A 17,293-nucleotide genomic window follows, 5' to 3' on the forward strand; every position below is an offset into this window, starting at 1 on the left:
CTGTGTTCAGTGGAGAGGCCCAGTTCAGCATGGCTGCCCACCCCCATGCAGGTGCTTCCCGTGATCTGAGATGCCCGCAGGCCTTCCAGAACTAGGTTGTGAGACTGGCAGGTAGAGAATGGGACTTGGGAAGGGGTTTGCTGGGTTCAAAAGCAGAGTGATAATGGAGGCAGGAGGGAGACATGGGGGCATCGGAAAGAGCCCTCAGTGCCAAAGCGAGCCCCACGGCACTCACACCTGCAGGAAGGGACTCCAGAGCCAACCTGTGTGGCGAATAAGGACACGGACTCCGTCTGAGAGGGCACAAAGACAAAGACGAAAATCCTTTATTATACAGCACAAGCGCCTTTTTATACCTCACATTATGCCACGTGTGCACTTCAAAGAATTCCCTAGTACATCCCCTAAGCAAAGGTCATCTCAACACTCTTCCGCTAATTTCCTTATCTTTGTCATGCCCTCAGAACCATGAACTGCCACCTCTTATCTTCCTTTTCCCCAGGGCTTCTTTCACTTCCCATCTTCCCATGGCTTCTTGTTTACCAACGCTATGATACTGCTTGTACTCTCAGACATTGATTCCTCCACATCTCCCCCTTTTTCTTTTACAACAAACACTAAGCTAACTGACTTTTCTATTATTCATTTCACACATTGCAATAAACATAGTACACACACAAGAATACATACAAATACAATCAAACGTATAATTCCCAGTTCAATCAAACTCATTACCCATTTTGCCAAGCCCCAATAATTCTCTCTCTTGTGGCTCTACGCTCAGGGGCGGACGGTACACCAAACATCCGTCCCAATTGTCAGTCACATTGCGGCCGCCACTACAAAGTGTTGCATGCGGCTCCGTGAGACCTAGGGTCCAATTGTTCCACGGGAGTCCCACTAAGCAGGTGGAAAAAGGATCTCCAGGTGATGAGAGCGAAAGGCAAATGGTCTCCTGGCCTGTCTGATTCGCAAGGGCCATCCAGACGTTCTCTTTGGGCTGCAGTGGGGCCCAAAACGCGCTTACGCCTGCGACAACGGCGAAAAAGACGGCTTGACGAACCGCGCTGGTACCCATCTTGGTCCTCGATCTGTGAAGACACAAGCATACCCTCAACACCAGGTTATCAAAACAGGCCTTCCCACTCATGAGATTCCAGGTTTCTCACCTTTACCCACGCCTTGTCCCTTATGATTGCCTCATGACCTTCAACAGAATCAAAATGTCTGCAAATGGGGGGTCCACCTTCCCCAGCCCACTGACTGAGAAGATTAAGAACATAAACAGCTTTTGCCAATCTTTCCTGTGGGGTTAAATCCCCTACTCCCCCTTTTTGTTTTGTTAACATGTCTTTGAGTGAACGATGCGCGCGCTCAACAATGGCTTGCCCTGTGGGGCTGTGTGGAATTCCCGTGATATGAGTGATTCCCCACGTTTGCAGGAAGGTCCGTGTGGCTTGGGCAACGTACCCGGGGCCGTTATCTGTTTTTATTTTGCTCGGTACTCCGAGAATGGAAAAAGCAAGAAGAAAATGTTTTCGGACATCCCGGGACTTTTCCCCAGTGCGGGCTGTGGCTGCAATTGCTCCCGAAAAGATATCCACTGAGACGTGGACACATTTGAGTCGACCAAAGTCGGGAAGATGTGTAACATCAGTCTGCCAAAGTTCGAGCGCCTGCAAGCCACAAGGGTTGACTCCCCCCAGCTGTGGAGGGCCCGCACATTGGCACTCAGGGCATGCAGTGACAATTTGGCGTGCTTGCGTAAGTGGTAAATGAAACATTCTAGCCAAGGCCTTAGCCTTCTGATGATAGAAGTTATGTGAACGCCTCGCTTGCTCAAATTTCCCCGGGACAACAGCAGCCCCTGCAAGCGAATCAGCCAACCGGTTTCCCTCAACCAGGGCCCCCGGCAATGCAGTATGAGATCTGATATGTAATATAAAAAAAGAGTGGATCCTTTGATGAATGCGTTCTCTGAGGGTTTTAAACAGAGCAAAAAGCTGGGCATTATTTACATCTTTCAAATAAGCAAACCCCATGCGGGACACTACCCCTGCAACATATGCAGAGTCAGTCACGATGTTGACGGGGCGTTGCCATTTTTCAAACACTCGTACCACTGCCGCCAACTCCACGACTTGTGGTGAACCATCTTGTTTCCGGATATCACATTGCCATTGATTGTGGTCGTCTTTCCAGACAAGGACAGACTTACCCGTACGCCCGGACCCATCCGTGAAGACCGTTAGAGCGTCCCAAGGGGTCACGCTACATTTTGGCAATTGCTGCAGTGGTAGCGGGGACTGCAGCCATTTCTGACTGGGAGGGTGAATAGAAATCGCTCCTGTAAAACCTTCCATAGCCATTTGAAAAGGTACAGACATTTGCATCAACCAAGTTAGCATAGGCATCACGACAGGAATGGAAATGGTATGCGGCTCTTCTCCGCACAGCGCTATCAACCGTTGCCTCCCTCTCATGACCAGGGATGCAAACATTTCTGCTCTAGTGGTGATGGTTTTTCCAAATTGATGGGGAAGAAACAGCCATTCTATGACCAACAACTGTTCGCCGCTGGGTGTTGGCTTCCATTGAAACAACAAACCATACGGTTGGAAGTCAGTGTTCACTATTGCTAACTGAAAAGGAAGCTCTGGATCACAGTGCTGTGCTTGCCGAGCCGATATCATTATAGCAACAACTACAATGCTTGCTGAGCCTCAGGGGTTAACGTTCGTCAAGACCCCAATGCAGGATCACCTTTTGGCAAATTAAACAGAGGTTTCAACAGCTCGTTGTTGATTCCCAGCAGAGGCCTTACCCAACTGATGGTGCCCAATAATTTCTGCAAATCAGTCAGGGTGTGGACCTGACTACTGATCTTGAGCCCTTGCGGTATCACAGTTTGCTCAGTAATGCACCACCCTAGATATTTCCAGGGAGCGGTCTGCTGCACCTTTTCTGGGGCAACTATCAAGCCGTTACGCTGGAGGCTCGTTACGACAACCTCCATGGCCCCTCATATCATGGCCTCAGAGGGGGTTGCTACAAGGATATCATCCATATAATGATAAATTACGACTTCAGGCAATTGGGCGTGGGCTGGACTAAGGGCCCGAGCCACGAACCATTGACATACAGTGGGACTATTTTTCATGCCTTGCGGGAGCACCGTCCAATGGTACCGTTGACTCGGCTGGGCTACATTGGTCGCGGGTACAGTAAAAGCAAACCTCGGCACATCATCTGGGTGTAGCGGAATGGTAAAAAACCAGTCCTTAAGGTCTATTATAGTGTTGTGCCAGTTCATAGGTATCATGGTTGATGAAGGGAGACCTGGCTGTAGAGCTCCCATGTCCTCTATGGCCTCATTTATATGTCTTAGATCGTGAAGGAGCCTCCACTTTCCTGATTTCCTCTAGATGACAAAAACTGGTGAGTTCCATGAGCTCGCGGATGGCACAATGTGCCCAGCGCGCAGCTGTTCAGCAACAAGGTCCTGCAAGTGATGCAGCTTGTCCGTGGGGAGGGGCCACTGATCCACCCATGTAGGCTTTTCACAGGACCATTGCAACTTCAGGGTGTGCTGCCGATGAGTAGCCCCTAGGATAAATTTGTCCCCAGCATGATTCCCCATTGTGACAAACAGTCTCGTCCCCACCGTGAGAGGGGCCGGATGAACGAACAGTCGGACATTGGCCCGCTGACCCTCTGGTCCCTCGATTTGAATTAATTGAACACTCTGCAGTGGTGCTGTTTGCCCTCTGATACCTGTAAGGGCAATGGGGACCTGTTTCGTCGGCCATTGAGCTGGCCAGTGTGACTGCGCAATGACTGCCACGTCAGCTCCGGTATCAATAAGGCCGCTGATGCGCACAGACTGCTGAGGGCCACCGCCTGACAGGCAGCAAGTCAGCTGCGGTCGCCCCGCAGCGACAGGCTGCGCCCACCACCGTTGTGGCGTGCCGGTGGAACCAAAACCTCCACTCCCCCATTCCTGAGGCTCCGCCGCAGGAGGGGCAGCTCGAAAGTAGACGAGCTGTGCTATTCGTGCTCCTGCCGGCACGTAACAGGGCGGAGTAGGCGTCCACAACATGATTTTAATTTCTCCCGTATCGTCTGCATCGATAACCCCAGGGAGAACGAACAAGCCCTGTAATGTGGCCGATGAACGTCCCAATCAAAGTGCGCTGTAACCGCCACCTAGCAGCCCCCACACTCCGGTGGGCACCGCTTGAACAGCCGTAGAAGTCAGGTTCACTGGGTGGGAGGGGGCCAAGTCCATGCCGGCACTTCCCCATGTTCGGGTGGATAATTCGGAGGCACGGATGCCAGCAGGGGGCTGGGGGCAGTTTCCATCATCACATGGGGGGCTGCTTGTGTCATCGCGCGGCCCCTCCCCGCGCTCCTGCAACCGTTGCCCTGGATAGGCTGACCATCTTTATCATACCGCGACTGGCATTGATTTGCAAAGTACCGGCCCTTCCTACATTTTGGACACGTTCCCAGCTGTGAGTCAGCCAGTTCGCGCCTCCGCCTGCCTGCCTGCGGGCACTGCCTCTTAAAGTGACCGGGACGGCCACAGGTGAAGCACGGCTGTTGACTAAAATTAAAGTTTGCAAAAGCAGTAGCCATCGCCACAGCCTGGTGCTCTGTGATCCCCACACAGTTGCATTCCTCTATCATTTCAACTACCGTAGGGTTTTTTAATGGACGGAGCACCTTCCGGCAATCTGCGTTAGAGTTTTCAATTGCCAATTTTTGTAATAATATTTTCCGCGCTTCCTCATTCTCTACTTGTTTGTCCAAAGCATCTTTTAATGTCTCGATAAATTTCATGTACGGTTCCTGCATCCCTGCCTAATATTAGTAAACGAGCGTTGGGGCTTCCCTACATTGGGGACCTTCATAAATGCTAGGTAGGCAAGATTCTTTGAATCATTTAGGGCTTCCATCGGGAGTTGTGCCTGAACAGAGGCAGTGGCATATCGACCCTCTCCTACCAATGCGTCAACTCCCAAGAATCTCACTGGATCTGCCATGGGACGCTCCAAATATTCCAGTGCTTTTGCCTCACAGAGTCACCGCCACTCCCCATTCCAGAGCATAAACTGAGCAGAGGAGAGCAACAACTGCGCCAGCGTTCTACAATCAAGCGGGCATAACGTATAACTCCTCATGACCGACCCTAGCATGTTCGCAGAGTAGGGGGCACTGAGGCCAAATTCAATCACTCCCCTTCCCAACTCCTTCACTACTTGGAAATTCAGAGCCTCCCACCGGGGCCTTTGATGAGCTTCATAAATCACCAGGAACGCCCGGACCTCACGGAGCTTAGCCACGAGGTCAGAGTCCCCTTCTTTCTGTGCCTCCCTTTGAATCCCCTTCCACACATCATGCACATGCGGGGGATATAAATCCGGCTCTTTCTCTGGGTCAACTGGTCCCGGATCGAACGGATTGGGATCATCACTGCCGCTACCCTGCTCCCCGCAGGCAGCCACCGCCCCAGCCTCAGTGGCCGGGGGCGCAGAAGGCCCTTTGGCCACAGATGCACTCCCTCCTGAGTTTTCACCTCTCAGCTTGTCTTTAGCACTGACATGCTTTTTTAGGGTCTCATTCAGAGTCCTCCAAGGCGCTAGCAGTCCCGCAGCCACCGAGTCCGAACGAGTGGCAGCATCCCAAAGCTGAGTGCCTGCTTCATTCCAAATTTTTGGATCATAAATGTTAGTAGAATCGACTCCCTTAACAGTGGTTGTCACCCACTTCAGGAGTCGTCTCAAGTCCCCATTATCCATGGTTACTTGATATTTTTTCAGGATCAATTCCATGGTCCTGCAAAAAGTTTTTTCCTCCTTTGTCATGTTTAAACCCATGACTACCGCCCCCCGCTGCTCACCTCTGTTCTGCAGAGACGATTCGACGTCACTATGCTGTTTCCTTTCAACAGCTTTTGCCCCGTTTCCTTTCAATGGCTTTTTTCCTGTTTCTTTTCAACAGATTTTATTCCGTTTCCTTTCAATGGCTTTTATCCCATTTCCTTTCAACGGCTTTGCAGTTAAGCGGGGACTCGCCACCAGATTAGCAATTGCCGACTTTATGGCCCTTGAGACAGAATGTCCCTGTCCCTGTTCGGGCGCCATTTGTGGCGAATAAGGACACGGACTCTGTCTGAGAGGGCACGAAGACGAAAATCCATTTATTATACAGCACAAGCGCCATTTTATACCTGACATTATGCCACGTATGCACTTCAAAGAATTCCCTAGTACATCCCCTAAGCAAAGGTCATCTCAACACTCTTCTGCTAATTTCCTTATCTTTGTCACACCCTCAGAACCATGAACTGCTACCTCTTATCTTCCTTTTTCCCAGGGCTTCTTTCACTTCCCATCTTCCCATGGCTTCTTCTTTACTAACGCTATGATACTGCTTGTACTCTCAGACATTGATTCCTCCACACCAGCCCATGTGCTGGCTCTGACCCATGGGTTTTGGAGTGCCCTTTCTCTGTCTGGTCCATGACCTGTGGGCTTTGGAGATGTTGTGTGCCATCCGGACCGTGACCCATGGGGTTTGGCGTTCCCTGTCCCTCTCTGGTCCATGACTTGTGGGTTTTGGGCTTGTCCAGCCCATGTCCTAGCTCTGACCCACAGGGTTTGGGGTGCCCTGTCCCTTTCTGTTCCATAACCTGTGGGGTTTGGGAGTGTCCTGCCAGCATCCTAGCTGTGACCCATGTGTTTTGGGATGTCCTGTCCCTGTCTAGACCATGACCTGTGGGGTTTGGGGTGTCCTGCATGTGTCTTCGCCCTGAGCCGCGGTGTTTGGGGTGGCCCATCCCTGTCTGGTCCATGACCTGTGAGGTTTGGGGGAGTCCTGCCCATATCTTTGCCCTGACACACCAGGTTTGGGGTGTCCTGTCCCTGTCTGGTCCATGGCCTGTGGGGTTTGGGGATGTCCTGCACGTGTCCTTGCGCTGAGCCAGGTTGTTTGGGGTGCCCTGCCCCTGTCTGGTTCATGACCTGTGGTGTGTTGAAGTGTCCTGTCCCCATCGTGGCCCTTACGCACGAGGTTTGGGGTAGCCTGTCTCTGCCTGGTCCACGACCTGTGAGGTTTGGGGTTGTCCTGCCCATATCCTTGCCCTGACCCACAGGCTTTGGAGTTCCCAGTCCCTATCTCGTCCATAACCTGTGGGGTTTGGGGGGGTCCTACACATGTCTTGGCTGCGAGCCACGGGGTTTGGGGTGCCCTTTCTTTGTCTGGTCCATGGCCTGTGGGGTTTGGGGGAGTCCTGCCTATATCCTTACCCTGACCCACGGGGTTTGGAGTTCCAGGTCCCTGTCTGGTCTGTGACCTGTGGGGTTTGATGATGTCCTGCCCATGCCCTGGCCCTGAGCCACAGGGTTTGGGGTTCCCTATCCCTCTCTGATCCATGACCTGTGGGGTTTGGCTTATCCTGCCTATGTCCTGGCCCTAACGCACAGGGTTTGGGCTTCCCTGTCCTTCTCTGGTCCATGACCTGTGGGTTTTGGGCTTGTCCAGCCCATGTCGTGGCTCTGACCCATGGGGTTTGGGGGGCCCTTTCTTTGTCTGGTCCATGATCTGTGGGGTTTGGGAGTGTCCTGCCAGTGTCCTAGCTGTGACCCAACAGGGTACCAGTGGGCTTTTGGTATAGCTGCCCTGGAGACGGGGGAAATTAAACAGCTGTCTACCTTGCCTGGTCTCTCAGAGGACCCTTCTGTTGTGGGGTTGTTGAAGGTCCAAGAACAACGGGTACCAATCGCTACCACAACAGTGCACTGGCGGCAATACCGCACCAACCGAGATTCCCTGATCCCCATCCATGGGCTGATTCGTTGACTGGAGAGCCAAGGAGTGATCAGCAAGACTCGCTCACCCTTCAACAGTCCCATATGGCCAGTGCGAAAGTCTAATGGAGAGTGGAGACTAACAGTAGACTACCGTGGCCTGACCGAAGTCACACCGCCACTGAGTGCTGCCGTGCCGGACATGCTAGAACTTCAATACGAACTGGAGTCAAAGGCAGCCAAGTGGTACGCCACAATTGACATTGCTAATGCCTTCTTCTCCATCCCTTTGGCGGCAGAGTGCAGGCCACAGTTTGCTTTCACTTGGAGGGGCGTCCAGTACACCTGGAACCGACTGCCCCAGGGGTGGAAACACAGCCCTACCATTTGCCATGGACTGATCCACACCGCACTGGAACAGGGTGAGGCTCCAGAACACCTGCAGTACATTGACGACATCATCGTATGGGGCAACACAGCAGAAGAAGTTTTTGAGAAAGGGAAGAAAATAATTCAAATCCTTCTAAAATCTGGTTTTGCCATAAAACAAAGTAAGGTCAAGGGACCTGCACAGGAGATCCAGTTTTTAGGAATAAAATGGCAAGATGGACGTCGTCAGATCCCAACAGATGTGATCAATAAAATAACAGCCATGTCTCCACCAACTAACAAAAAGGAAACGCAAGCTTTCTTAGTCGTTGTGGGTTTTTGGAGAATGCATATTCCAAATTACAGTCAGATTGTAAGCCCTCTCTATCACGTGACCGGGAAGAAGAACGACTTCAAATGGGGCCCTGAGCAACGACAAGCCTTTGAACAAATTAAACAGGAGATAGTTCATGCAGTAGCCCTTGGGCCAGTCCGGGCAGGACAAGATGTAAAGAATGTGCTCTACACCGCAGCCGGGGAGAATGGTCCTACCTGGAGCCTCTGGCAGAAAGCACCAGGGGAGACTCGAGGTCGACCCTTAGGGTTCTGGAGTCGGGGATACAGAGGATCCGAGGCCCGCTACACTCCAACTGAGAAGGAGATATTGGCAGCATATGAAGGGATTCGAGCTGCTTCGGAAGTGGTTGGCACTGAAGCACAGCTCCTCCTGGCACCCCGACTGCCAGTGCTGGGCTGGATGTTCAAAGGGAGGGTCCCCTCTACACATCATGCAACCGATGCTACGTGGAGTAAGTGGGTCGCGCTGATCACACAACGGGCCCGAATAGGAAACCCAAGTCGCCCAGGAATCTTGGAGGTGATCACGGACTGGCCAGAAGGCAAAGATTTTGGAATATCCCCAGAGGAGGAGGTGACACGTGCTGAAGAGGCCCCACTGTATAACAAACTGCCAGAAAACGAGAAGCAATATGCCCTGTTCACTGATGGGTCCTGTCGCCTTGTGGGGAAGCATCAGAGGTGGAAAGCTGCTGTATGGAGTCCTATACATGTATGGAGGTTGCAGAAACTGCTGAAGGAGAAGGTGAATCGAGCCAGTTTGCAGAGGTAAAAGCCATCCAGCTGGCCTCAGACATTGCTGAACGAGAAAAATGGCCAGGACTTTATCTCTATACTGACTCATGGATGGTGGCAAATGCCCTGTGGGGGTGGTTGCAGCAATGGAAGCAGAACAACTGGCAGCGCAGAGGTAAACCCATCTGGGCTGCCGCGTTGTGGCAAGATATTGCTGCCCGAGTAGAGAACCTGGCTGTAAAAGTACGTCACGTAGATGCTCACGTGCCCAAGAGTCGGGCCACTGAGGAACATCAAAACAACCAGCAGGTGGAGCAGGCTGCTAAGATTGAAGTGGCTCAGGTGGATCTGGACTGGCAACATAAGGGTGAATTATTTATAGCTCGGTGGGCCCATGACACTTCAGGCCATCAAGGAGGAGATGCAACATATAGATGGCCTCGTGATCGAGGCGTGGACTTAACCATGGACACTATTGCACAAGCTATCCATGAATGTGAAACATGTGCTGCAATCAAGCAAGCCAAAGGAGTAAAGCCTCTTTGGTATGGAGGACGATGGTTGAAATATAAATATGGGGAGGCTTGGCAGATGGATTATATCACGCTCCCACAAACCCACCACAGCAAGCGCTATGTGCTCACCATGGTGGAAGCAACCACCGGATGGCTGGAAACATACCCTGTGCCTCATGCCACTGCCCGGAACACCATCCTGGGCCTTGAAAAGCAAGTCCTATGGCGACATGGCACCCCAGAAAGAATTGAGTCAGACAACGGGACTCACTTCCGAAACACCCTCATAGACACCTGGGCCAAAGAGCATGGCATGGAGTGGGTCTATCACATCCCCTACCATGCACCAGCCTCTGGGAAAATCGAACGATACAACGGACTGCTAAAGACAACACTGAGGGCAATGGGTGGTGGGACATTCAAGCATTGGGACACACATTTAGCAAAGGCCACCTGGTTAGTCAACACCAGGGGATCTGTCACTCGAGCTGGCCCTGCCCTATCCAAACCCTTACGTACTGTAGAGGGGGATAAAGTCCCTGTGGTGCACATAAGAAATATGCTGGGGAAGACAGTCTGGGTTACTCCTGCCTCTGGCAAGGGAAAACCCATCCGTGGGATTACTTTTGCTCAAGGACCTGGGTGCACTTGGTGGGTGATGCGAAAGGATGGGGAATTCCGGTGTGTATCTCAAGGGGATTTGATTTTGGGTGAAAATAGCCATAGAACTGAACTGTATGATGTTAAATGTTATATGATATTGTATATCATTATTTCTATGGTTGCTATCAATGGTATAGCAGTAAAAATCACCCAGATTAATGAAGAATGAAGTAACTCTGATGAAACTGAGCAAAGTGCAACGATGATAGAACCAGACAAGCGCAGCAGTACCGAAATGAGAACTGGCTTCAGGATGCAACAGCCCAACACCACACACCATCTCTCCTGCCCTGAAAGACTGTTATGACAGATGGAGCCCAAAGTCGTGGACTAAATGAACTCAATGGATATTTTAGAGGGATGTCCCTTGGACTAAGGGAATCATATCTGTGTGTATATATAAATATAAAGACAAGAAAGGTGATGGTGATTAATTAGAATGTATTGGAAATCGTGAAACCTAAGCATGACATAAATGGTATAGCATAAGGGGTGGATACTGTCCTGGTTTCAGCTGGGATAGAGTTAAATTTCTTCCTAGTGCTGTGTTTTGGATTCAGTATGAGAAGAATGCTGATAAGACACTGATGTTTTCAGTTGTTGCTAAGTATCTTGTCAAGGACAACTACCCTCTGCTACCAAGCTAGACTGGGAGGAGGGAACACAGCCAGGACAGCCAGCCCAGCTGGCCAACGGGGTATTCCATACCATGTGACGTCATGCTCAGTATATGAATGGTAGGCGTGATCCAGGAAGTGGATCCAGGAACCAAGATCACTACTTGGTTATCGGTCAGCGCGGGTGGTGAGCAATTGCATTGTGCCTCACTCATTTTTTATATTCTATCATTATCATTATTATTTTCCCTTTTCTGTTCTATTAAACTGTCTTCATCTCAACCCACGAGTTTTTATCACTCTTACCTTTCCGATTCACCTCCTCTTTTACTAGCAAGACCGGCCTTCAGGAATACCAGGTGCCAGAGATGAGGGGGGCAAGTCTGGAGCCCAGCAGACATACTCCTGGTGGAAGAGGATCAGGTCAGGGAATACTTATGTGACCTGGATATACATAAGTCCATGGGCCCTGGTGCGATGCACCCATGAGTGCTGAGGGAGCTGGCAGATGTCCTTGTGAGGACACTCTCAATAATCTTTTATCAATCATTGAAACTGGGGGAAGTGCCTGAAGGCTGGAAGAAATCAAATGTCACTCCTATTTTCAAGAGGGGCAAGAAGGAGGACCTGGGGAACTACAGGCCAGTCAGTGTCTCCTCGATCCCTGGGAAGGTGATAGAGCACCTAATCCTGGAAAATATTTCCAGGTACATTGCACTGGTTTTGGCTGAGATGGAGTTAATTTTCTGCAGAGTTAATTTTCTGCAGCTCTCACAGACCATAGGTGCTATGGTTGGGATTTGTGACCAACACGGTGTTGGTGTGGTCACACTGTGACAACATCACATTGGTATGTTGTAGCTATTGGCTGGACAGTGCTTTCACAGCATCAAGGCCTTCTCTGTTTCTTCCTTCCCAGCAACTAGGTTGGATTTCTTGATGAGGGAAGAGCAGGGGATGTCATTTAGCGAGGCAAAGATTTACACGGTGTATTGGTGTCCATGTCCAGGTTTTGGTAGTGAGGGGGCTGCACGTGTGGCCTCTGTGAGGTAAGACCAAGGGCTGCCTCCGTGCCGGACAGGGCTGGTTCCAGCCAGCTTCAGAATGGACCCACCGCTGGCCAAAACTGAGCCCATCAACTGGTGGAACCTCTGTGACAAAGTATTTAAGAAAGGGAACAATCGCCAGACTGGGGTAGGAGTTAGGAGAAAAAAAAAGTGTGAGTAACAGCCCTGCAAGCACCGTGGTCGGTGAAGAAGGAGGGGCAGGAGGTGGTCCAGGCACCAGAGCACATATTCCCCTGCAGCCCATGGAGAATACCCCAGCAGAGCAGGTCTTTTCCTGCAGCCCATGGAGAAGACCATAGTGGAGAAGGTAATCCCCGCAGTCCGTGAAGGAGCCAACACCAGAGAAATTGAATAATTCCTGGAAGAACTGTGGCCTGTGGAGAGCCCACAGTGGAGCAGGTTCACCTCGAAGGACTGTAGCTTGTAGGAGGGACCCCATGGGAAAAGTGTGAGAAGGAAGGAGCAGCAGAGAGGAACTGTTATGGCCTGACTACAACCCCCATTCCCCATCTGCTAGCGCTGCTCAAGGGGGAGGAGGTAGAAGAGCTGGGAACAAAGGAGGGAAGTTGAGCTGGGGAAAAAAGGGTGGGGAGGAGGCCTTCCATGGGGAAGGAGATAAGGTCTTCCAACAGCCCCACACTTCTTCCACCCTCAGCCTGTGCAGTTCCACGTGCTTGGCCTGCCCCCTTGCTTTGCCACTGTTGTGTTGGTTCTAAAGTCCCCCACACATTTTGGCATGGCCAGTGTAAGCTGGCCTCCACCCAAATCTGCCCACCTGGCCATGGAGGCAGGGAGAGGCCAGGTCCCCTCTGCCCAGGGCTGGGAGCAGCTTCTCCCTGGGAACCTCCCCAAGGAATGCTCTTCCCGTGTGTCAGCGTGTGGCCTGGCAGGGGTGGAACTGGGACAAGGGCTGCTGGAACAGGGCCTAAGTAGCTCAGCTCGGAGAGCATTAGACTGAAGATCTAAAGGTCCCTGGTTCAACCCTGGGCTTCTGCAGGAGTTTCCTCCCTTAGCTTTTTGCAGAGCCTGTCTGCCTTCTTCCAGCCTACCCTGGCCCTCCTTGCTCCTTCACCTCTTGCCAGAGCACTGCCCCTGCACTGTAGCTGCAGATCTGCGGGTTAGAAGGAGCCTTCCTCTTGCACCACAAGTCCCCAGCCTCCCTCTGGGTAGGTCTCTACATTCAGTGCTTCTTTGGGGTGGTCTCCATCTGTCGCTCCTTCCCTGCTCCACAGCAACTGGGATCTTTCCTTTGTGGGGTCTCTGCAAAGACCTTGTCTCTCTCCTCTTTGTCATTCTTGATGGTGCGCAGACAGCTCCCATCCTCACACACACCCTTCGCCTGGACCTTCACCTGGCAGTACCCAGACCAGAACATACTGCCCATCGGGGAGACCACTGTCCCCCCAGTCCCAGGGAGACGCACTCCCTGGAGCTGAGGCCCCAATGGCAGCATCCTCCCTCCCTCTTGTCACAGCAAGACCTCTGACGTGCCAAGGACAGAGGACAAAGCCATGCCCAAATATACTCACCCACCAGACTGGACTGTCTAGACCAGCCGCAGCCCCCCACAGCCATCAGTCCCTGCACAGAGGAAGAAAGACCTGCTCATGAGCTCCAACAAGCTGCGGGGCTCCCCTCTTGCAGCCTCCTGCTGTTACAGAACCTTGCTCGCCCATCAGGAACACAGTGACAGCTGTGACCCAGACCGTCTCCCTCTGTCTCCAGTCTCAGCCTCTCCCCAGTCAGGCCAAGGAATGGCACATACTGGGCTATAGTCCCACAGCAACGTGCATGTTCTAACCCTGTGCGGTTCTGGTGCCTCATAGCCGGCTCCTCAGGGATGCACCTCCAGAGAAGTTTGGCTTTTGTCGTGAGTGAGCGCAAGTGCGAGGAGGGGAGAGGGAGAGACTGTCTGTCCAAGCAAAGTTACTGTCTTGTCAGCTTTGAGCACGAGCTTGAAAATGCTTGGCCGCGGGGGTAGTGCCTGCAGGATTATCACTGCTCCAAAAGAGTCCTTCTAGATCTTTCTGGAGCAAGAACGGGAGAGTCATTGCTGAGGATAGGCTTTGGGGCCATGTATGCAAAGCAGAAGAGATGAGCAGTGCATCCCCTTAACTCCACTCAACGACTCCAGAAGTTCACAGTGACTGTGGTCTGGTTTTGATTCCCCTAAACCCTCTCTGCTAGGCCGGGGCTCAGCAGGGAAAAATCTATGGCATTGGGCAACACAGTTGCCCCAGCTGTACCACCATGAGGACACCATCCCTGCGTGTGGTTGTCCTGGTTTCAGCTGGCATGGAGTTAAATTTCTTCCGAGTGCTGTGGTTTGGATTTAGTATGAGAAGAATGTTGATAAGACACTGATGTTTTCAGTGGTTGCTAAGTACCCTGCTGGTCAAGGACTTTTCAGCTTCCCATGCTCTGCCAAGTGCACAAGAGGCTGGGAGGGAGCATAGCCAGGACAACTGGCCCAGCTGGCCAACGGGGTATTCCATACCATGTGACGTCATGCTCGGTATATAAATAAGTGGTGTTTGGGCATTGCTTGGCGGGTCGTGAGTAATTGCCTTGTGCATCACTTACTTTGTATATTCTATCATTGTTATTATTGTTATTATTATTATTTTCCGTTCCTTTTCTGTTCTATTAAACTGTTGTTCTCTTAATCCCTGAATTTTACTCATTTTCTGATTCTTCCCCCATCCCACTGCGGGGCGAGGAGTGAGCGAGCAGCTGTGTGGTGTTTGGCTCCCTGCCGGGTTAAACCACTCCAGCGGTCAAACCCTCACCTTTGAGTTAAGAGCTGCACATGCCCACCCCCCCTGCCACAGAGACCCCAGCCAGGGCCGTCCAGGGCACTGCTTTGCTGTCAGGACAGTCACCAGTGCTGGAGGAACGGGAAGGTCCCTGAGCCCGACCCACATCCCCAGCCCCGTGGAGATGGAAGCCTGTGGTCCAACTCACCTCCAGGGAGGCTGGGAACAGAGGGGTGCAGGGGGAGGCCCGGTGCCCGGAGGAGGGCGTGTAAGATGTCTGCCTCCATGTCCCCTCCATGGCATGCCCTGGGATGCCATCAGAGCCTGGGGGCACATCAACCCAGGGAGCGCATTTCCCTCACCCTGCTGCACTGCTCCTGCTGTGGAGTTAGGGACAGATGTGGCCCAAAGGGGTGTTGCTCTGGGTGGCAGAGGAGGCTCAGGGGAAGGGGTTTTCTCCTCTTCATTGACCCATGCTGGAGTGGGCCCGAGCGTGGGAGCAGCACCCGCAGCAAGAGCCTTCTCCTGCCCCCTTGCCCTGCAGAGACGTTGAAGGGGCAGCGCTCTGCAGTGCAGCCCTGTGCCAGGATCAGACCCCAGCGGAGATGCAGTCCCAACTTCTGCCATCTCAGGAGGATTCGAGTGCTGTTTTCTGCAGAGGGTCCCTGGGCACCCAGGGGACAACAGGGCTGTGCTGTCATAGACACGTCACGGGAGGAGGGTGTCTCTGCCGCTGGCTGGTGTCAAGGGGATGTAGCTCAGTGGCAGAGCGCCTGCTTCGCATGTGGAAGGTCCTGGATTCAACCCCCAGCATCTCCAGGGGTGCTTTTGCCCTGACTCCCCAGCCTCAGGCAGGTGTGGGCTGGAGCTGGGCACTGGTCCTCCTGCCCACCCAGGGCTTGGCTGTGAGGTGAGGAGGGCTGTGGGAGGGCTGTGTGCCCTGCTGAGTCCTCTCCTGGAGGAGAAGCTGTGCTGGACCTGAGCTCAGGGTACTGCCCTGCGCCACAGACCCACCCCACCCGCTGCCCAGGGACAATGCTTGGCAGCAGAGTGTGCTTGTGGGGAGACCCAGGGAGGGGACAGATGTCAGCAGCACACTACAATCGTTTCTGGCTGCACCGAGAGATGTGGTGTGAGGGTGCTGGTCCAGCCCAGGTGTCCTCTGGGACCAGGGCCACTCTGCCCTGGTGGCTTTCCAGGGGTAAGGGTCTGAGATTGTCTCCAGGTGGAGATCCCATACCACATGGGAAGCACCCCTCTGTGCCAGCAGGTAGGGGCATCTGAGTTGGACAAGCCTGGGCAGGGCTGTGGGACTCCCAGCTGGAGGAATGACATTTCTTACCCTGAGCCTGTCTCCAGGTCCTTCTTCCACCATCACCGCTGGCTTGAGCAGAGCCTCAGCTCAGGGAACCTGGAACTGCTGAGGTCAGGCACAGCCCTGCAGAGGTGGGACTGGTGGGTTCCTGGGGTGTTTGGTGTCTCTGTCGACGCTGTGCCGGTGGGATCAGGGAGGCACAGGCCTGTCCACAGCCGTGCTCTGCCTGGCGTGGGGCAGCAGTGCTGAGGGTTGGTCTCCCTGTGACCACCCTCAGTTCCCCCTCGGGAGCTGCAGGAGGAACCACAGGTCTGGGGCACAGTGACAATCCTGCTTTGCTGCAGAGAATGGACCCAGCCTGCAGGGCCAGACTGTTCAGGTCCCAAAATGCCATGAAACAGGCTCTTTCTGCTCAGGTGTGCTGCCCCCCAAGCACACCCAGGCCTGTGGCTTATCTCCACGAGGAATAGGAGGCAAACCTTTTCCAGGTGCCAGAGCAAGGGAGAAATATTACACTTGTGGGAGGGCAGAGCTGGTGGAGAGGTGGCACAGGACAGGCACTGGGCTCTTCTCCCCGGTCCCCACTTGGGCCACCTTGAGTCTGCAGGTCAATGTCCATGCTGCCCATAGGCCCCCACCGTCCTGCGTTCAGAAGAGAACACTCCCCTCTTCTTCTTTACTTCACTTTTATACCGTATTTCTCCGAGATGCAGGGCTGGAGCTTACCCTAGTGGGAGTTTTCCAGGGGAAGTAGGCTGGGTTTGCAGTGCCCATGTATGTCACCCATCACCGTGGGAGTCTCACCCTGGGCACGCTGCTCTGCCATAGGGGCTGCCAGCAAAAAGGTTCCAGGGTATGGAGCAGAGGGATGTGGGAGCCTGGGCTTCCTCCAGATCCCCCCAGGGTGACCCCAGGGGTGGAGTAGCTCCCAGCAGGGAACGGGGCAATCATGAAGTGGGAGAGGATGTTGGCAAGAGCTGCCTCCTGCCCTCTCCTCCTCCAGGGCCAGACCCTGCTGTTTGCAGCAGTCCTGAGCTGCAGCAGCTCCCACAGGGAGCCAACGCACCTTCCAGCCTGCAGCAGAGGAG

General features: G+C 53.0%; 1 protein-coding gene across 1 annotated transcript in view; it reads left to right on the forward strand.

Annotated features, from left to right (window-relative positions):
• The window catches only part of LOC142076290 (antigen WC1.1-like), a 143,291-nt gene that overhangs the window by 21,728 nt on the left and 104,270 nt on the right, over positions 1-17,293 (forward strand). The gene's annotated exons all lie outside the window — the stretch shown is intronic.

The sequence above is a fragment of the Calonectris borealis genome, unplaced genomic scaffold (genome assembly GCF_964195595.1).
Source record: "Calonectris borealis unplaced genomic scaffold, bCalBor7.hap1.2 HAP1_SCAFFOLD_40, whole genome shotgun sequence".
NCBI lineage: Eukaryota > Metazoa > Chordata > Aves > Procellariiformes > Procellariidae > Calonectris > Calonectris borealis.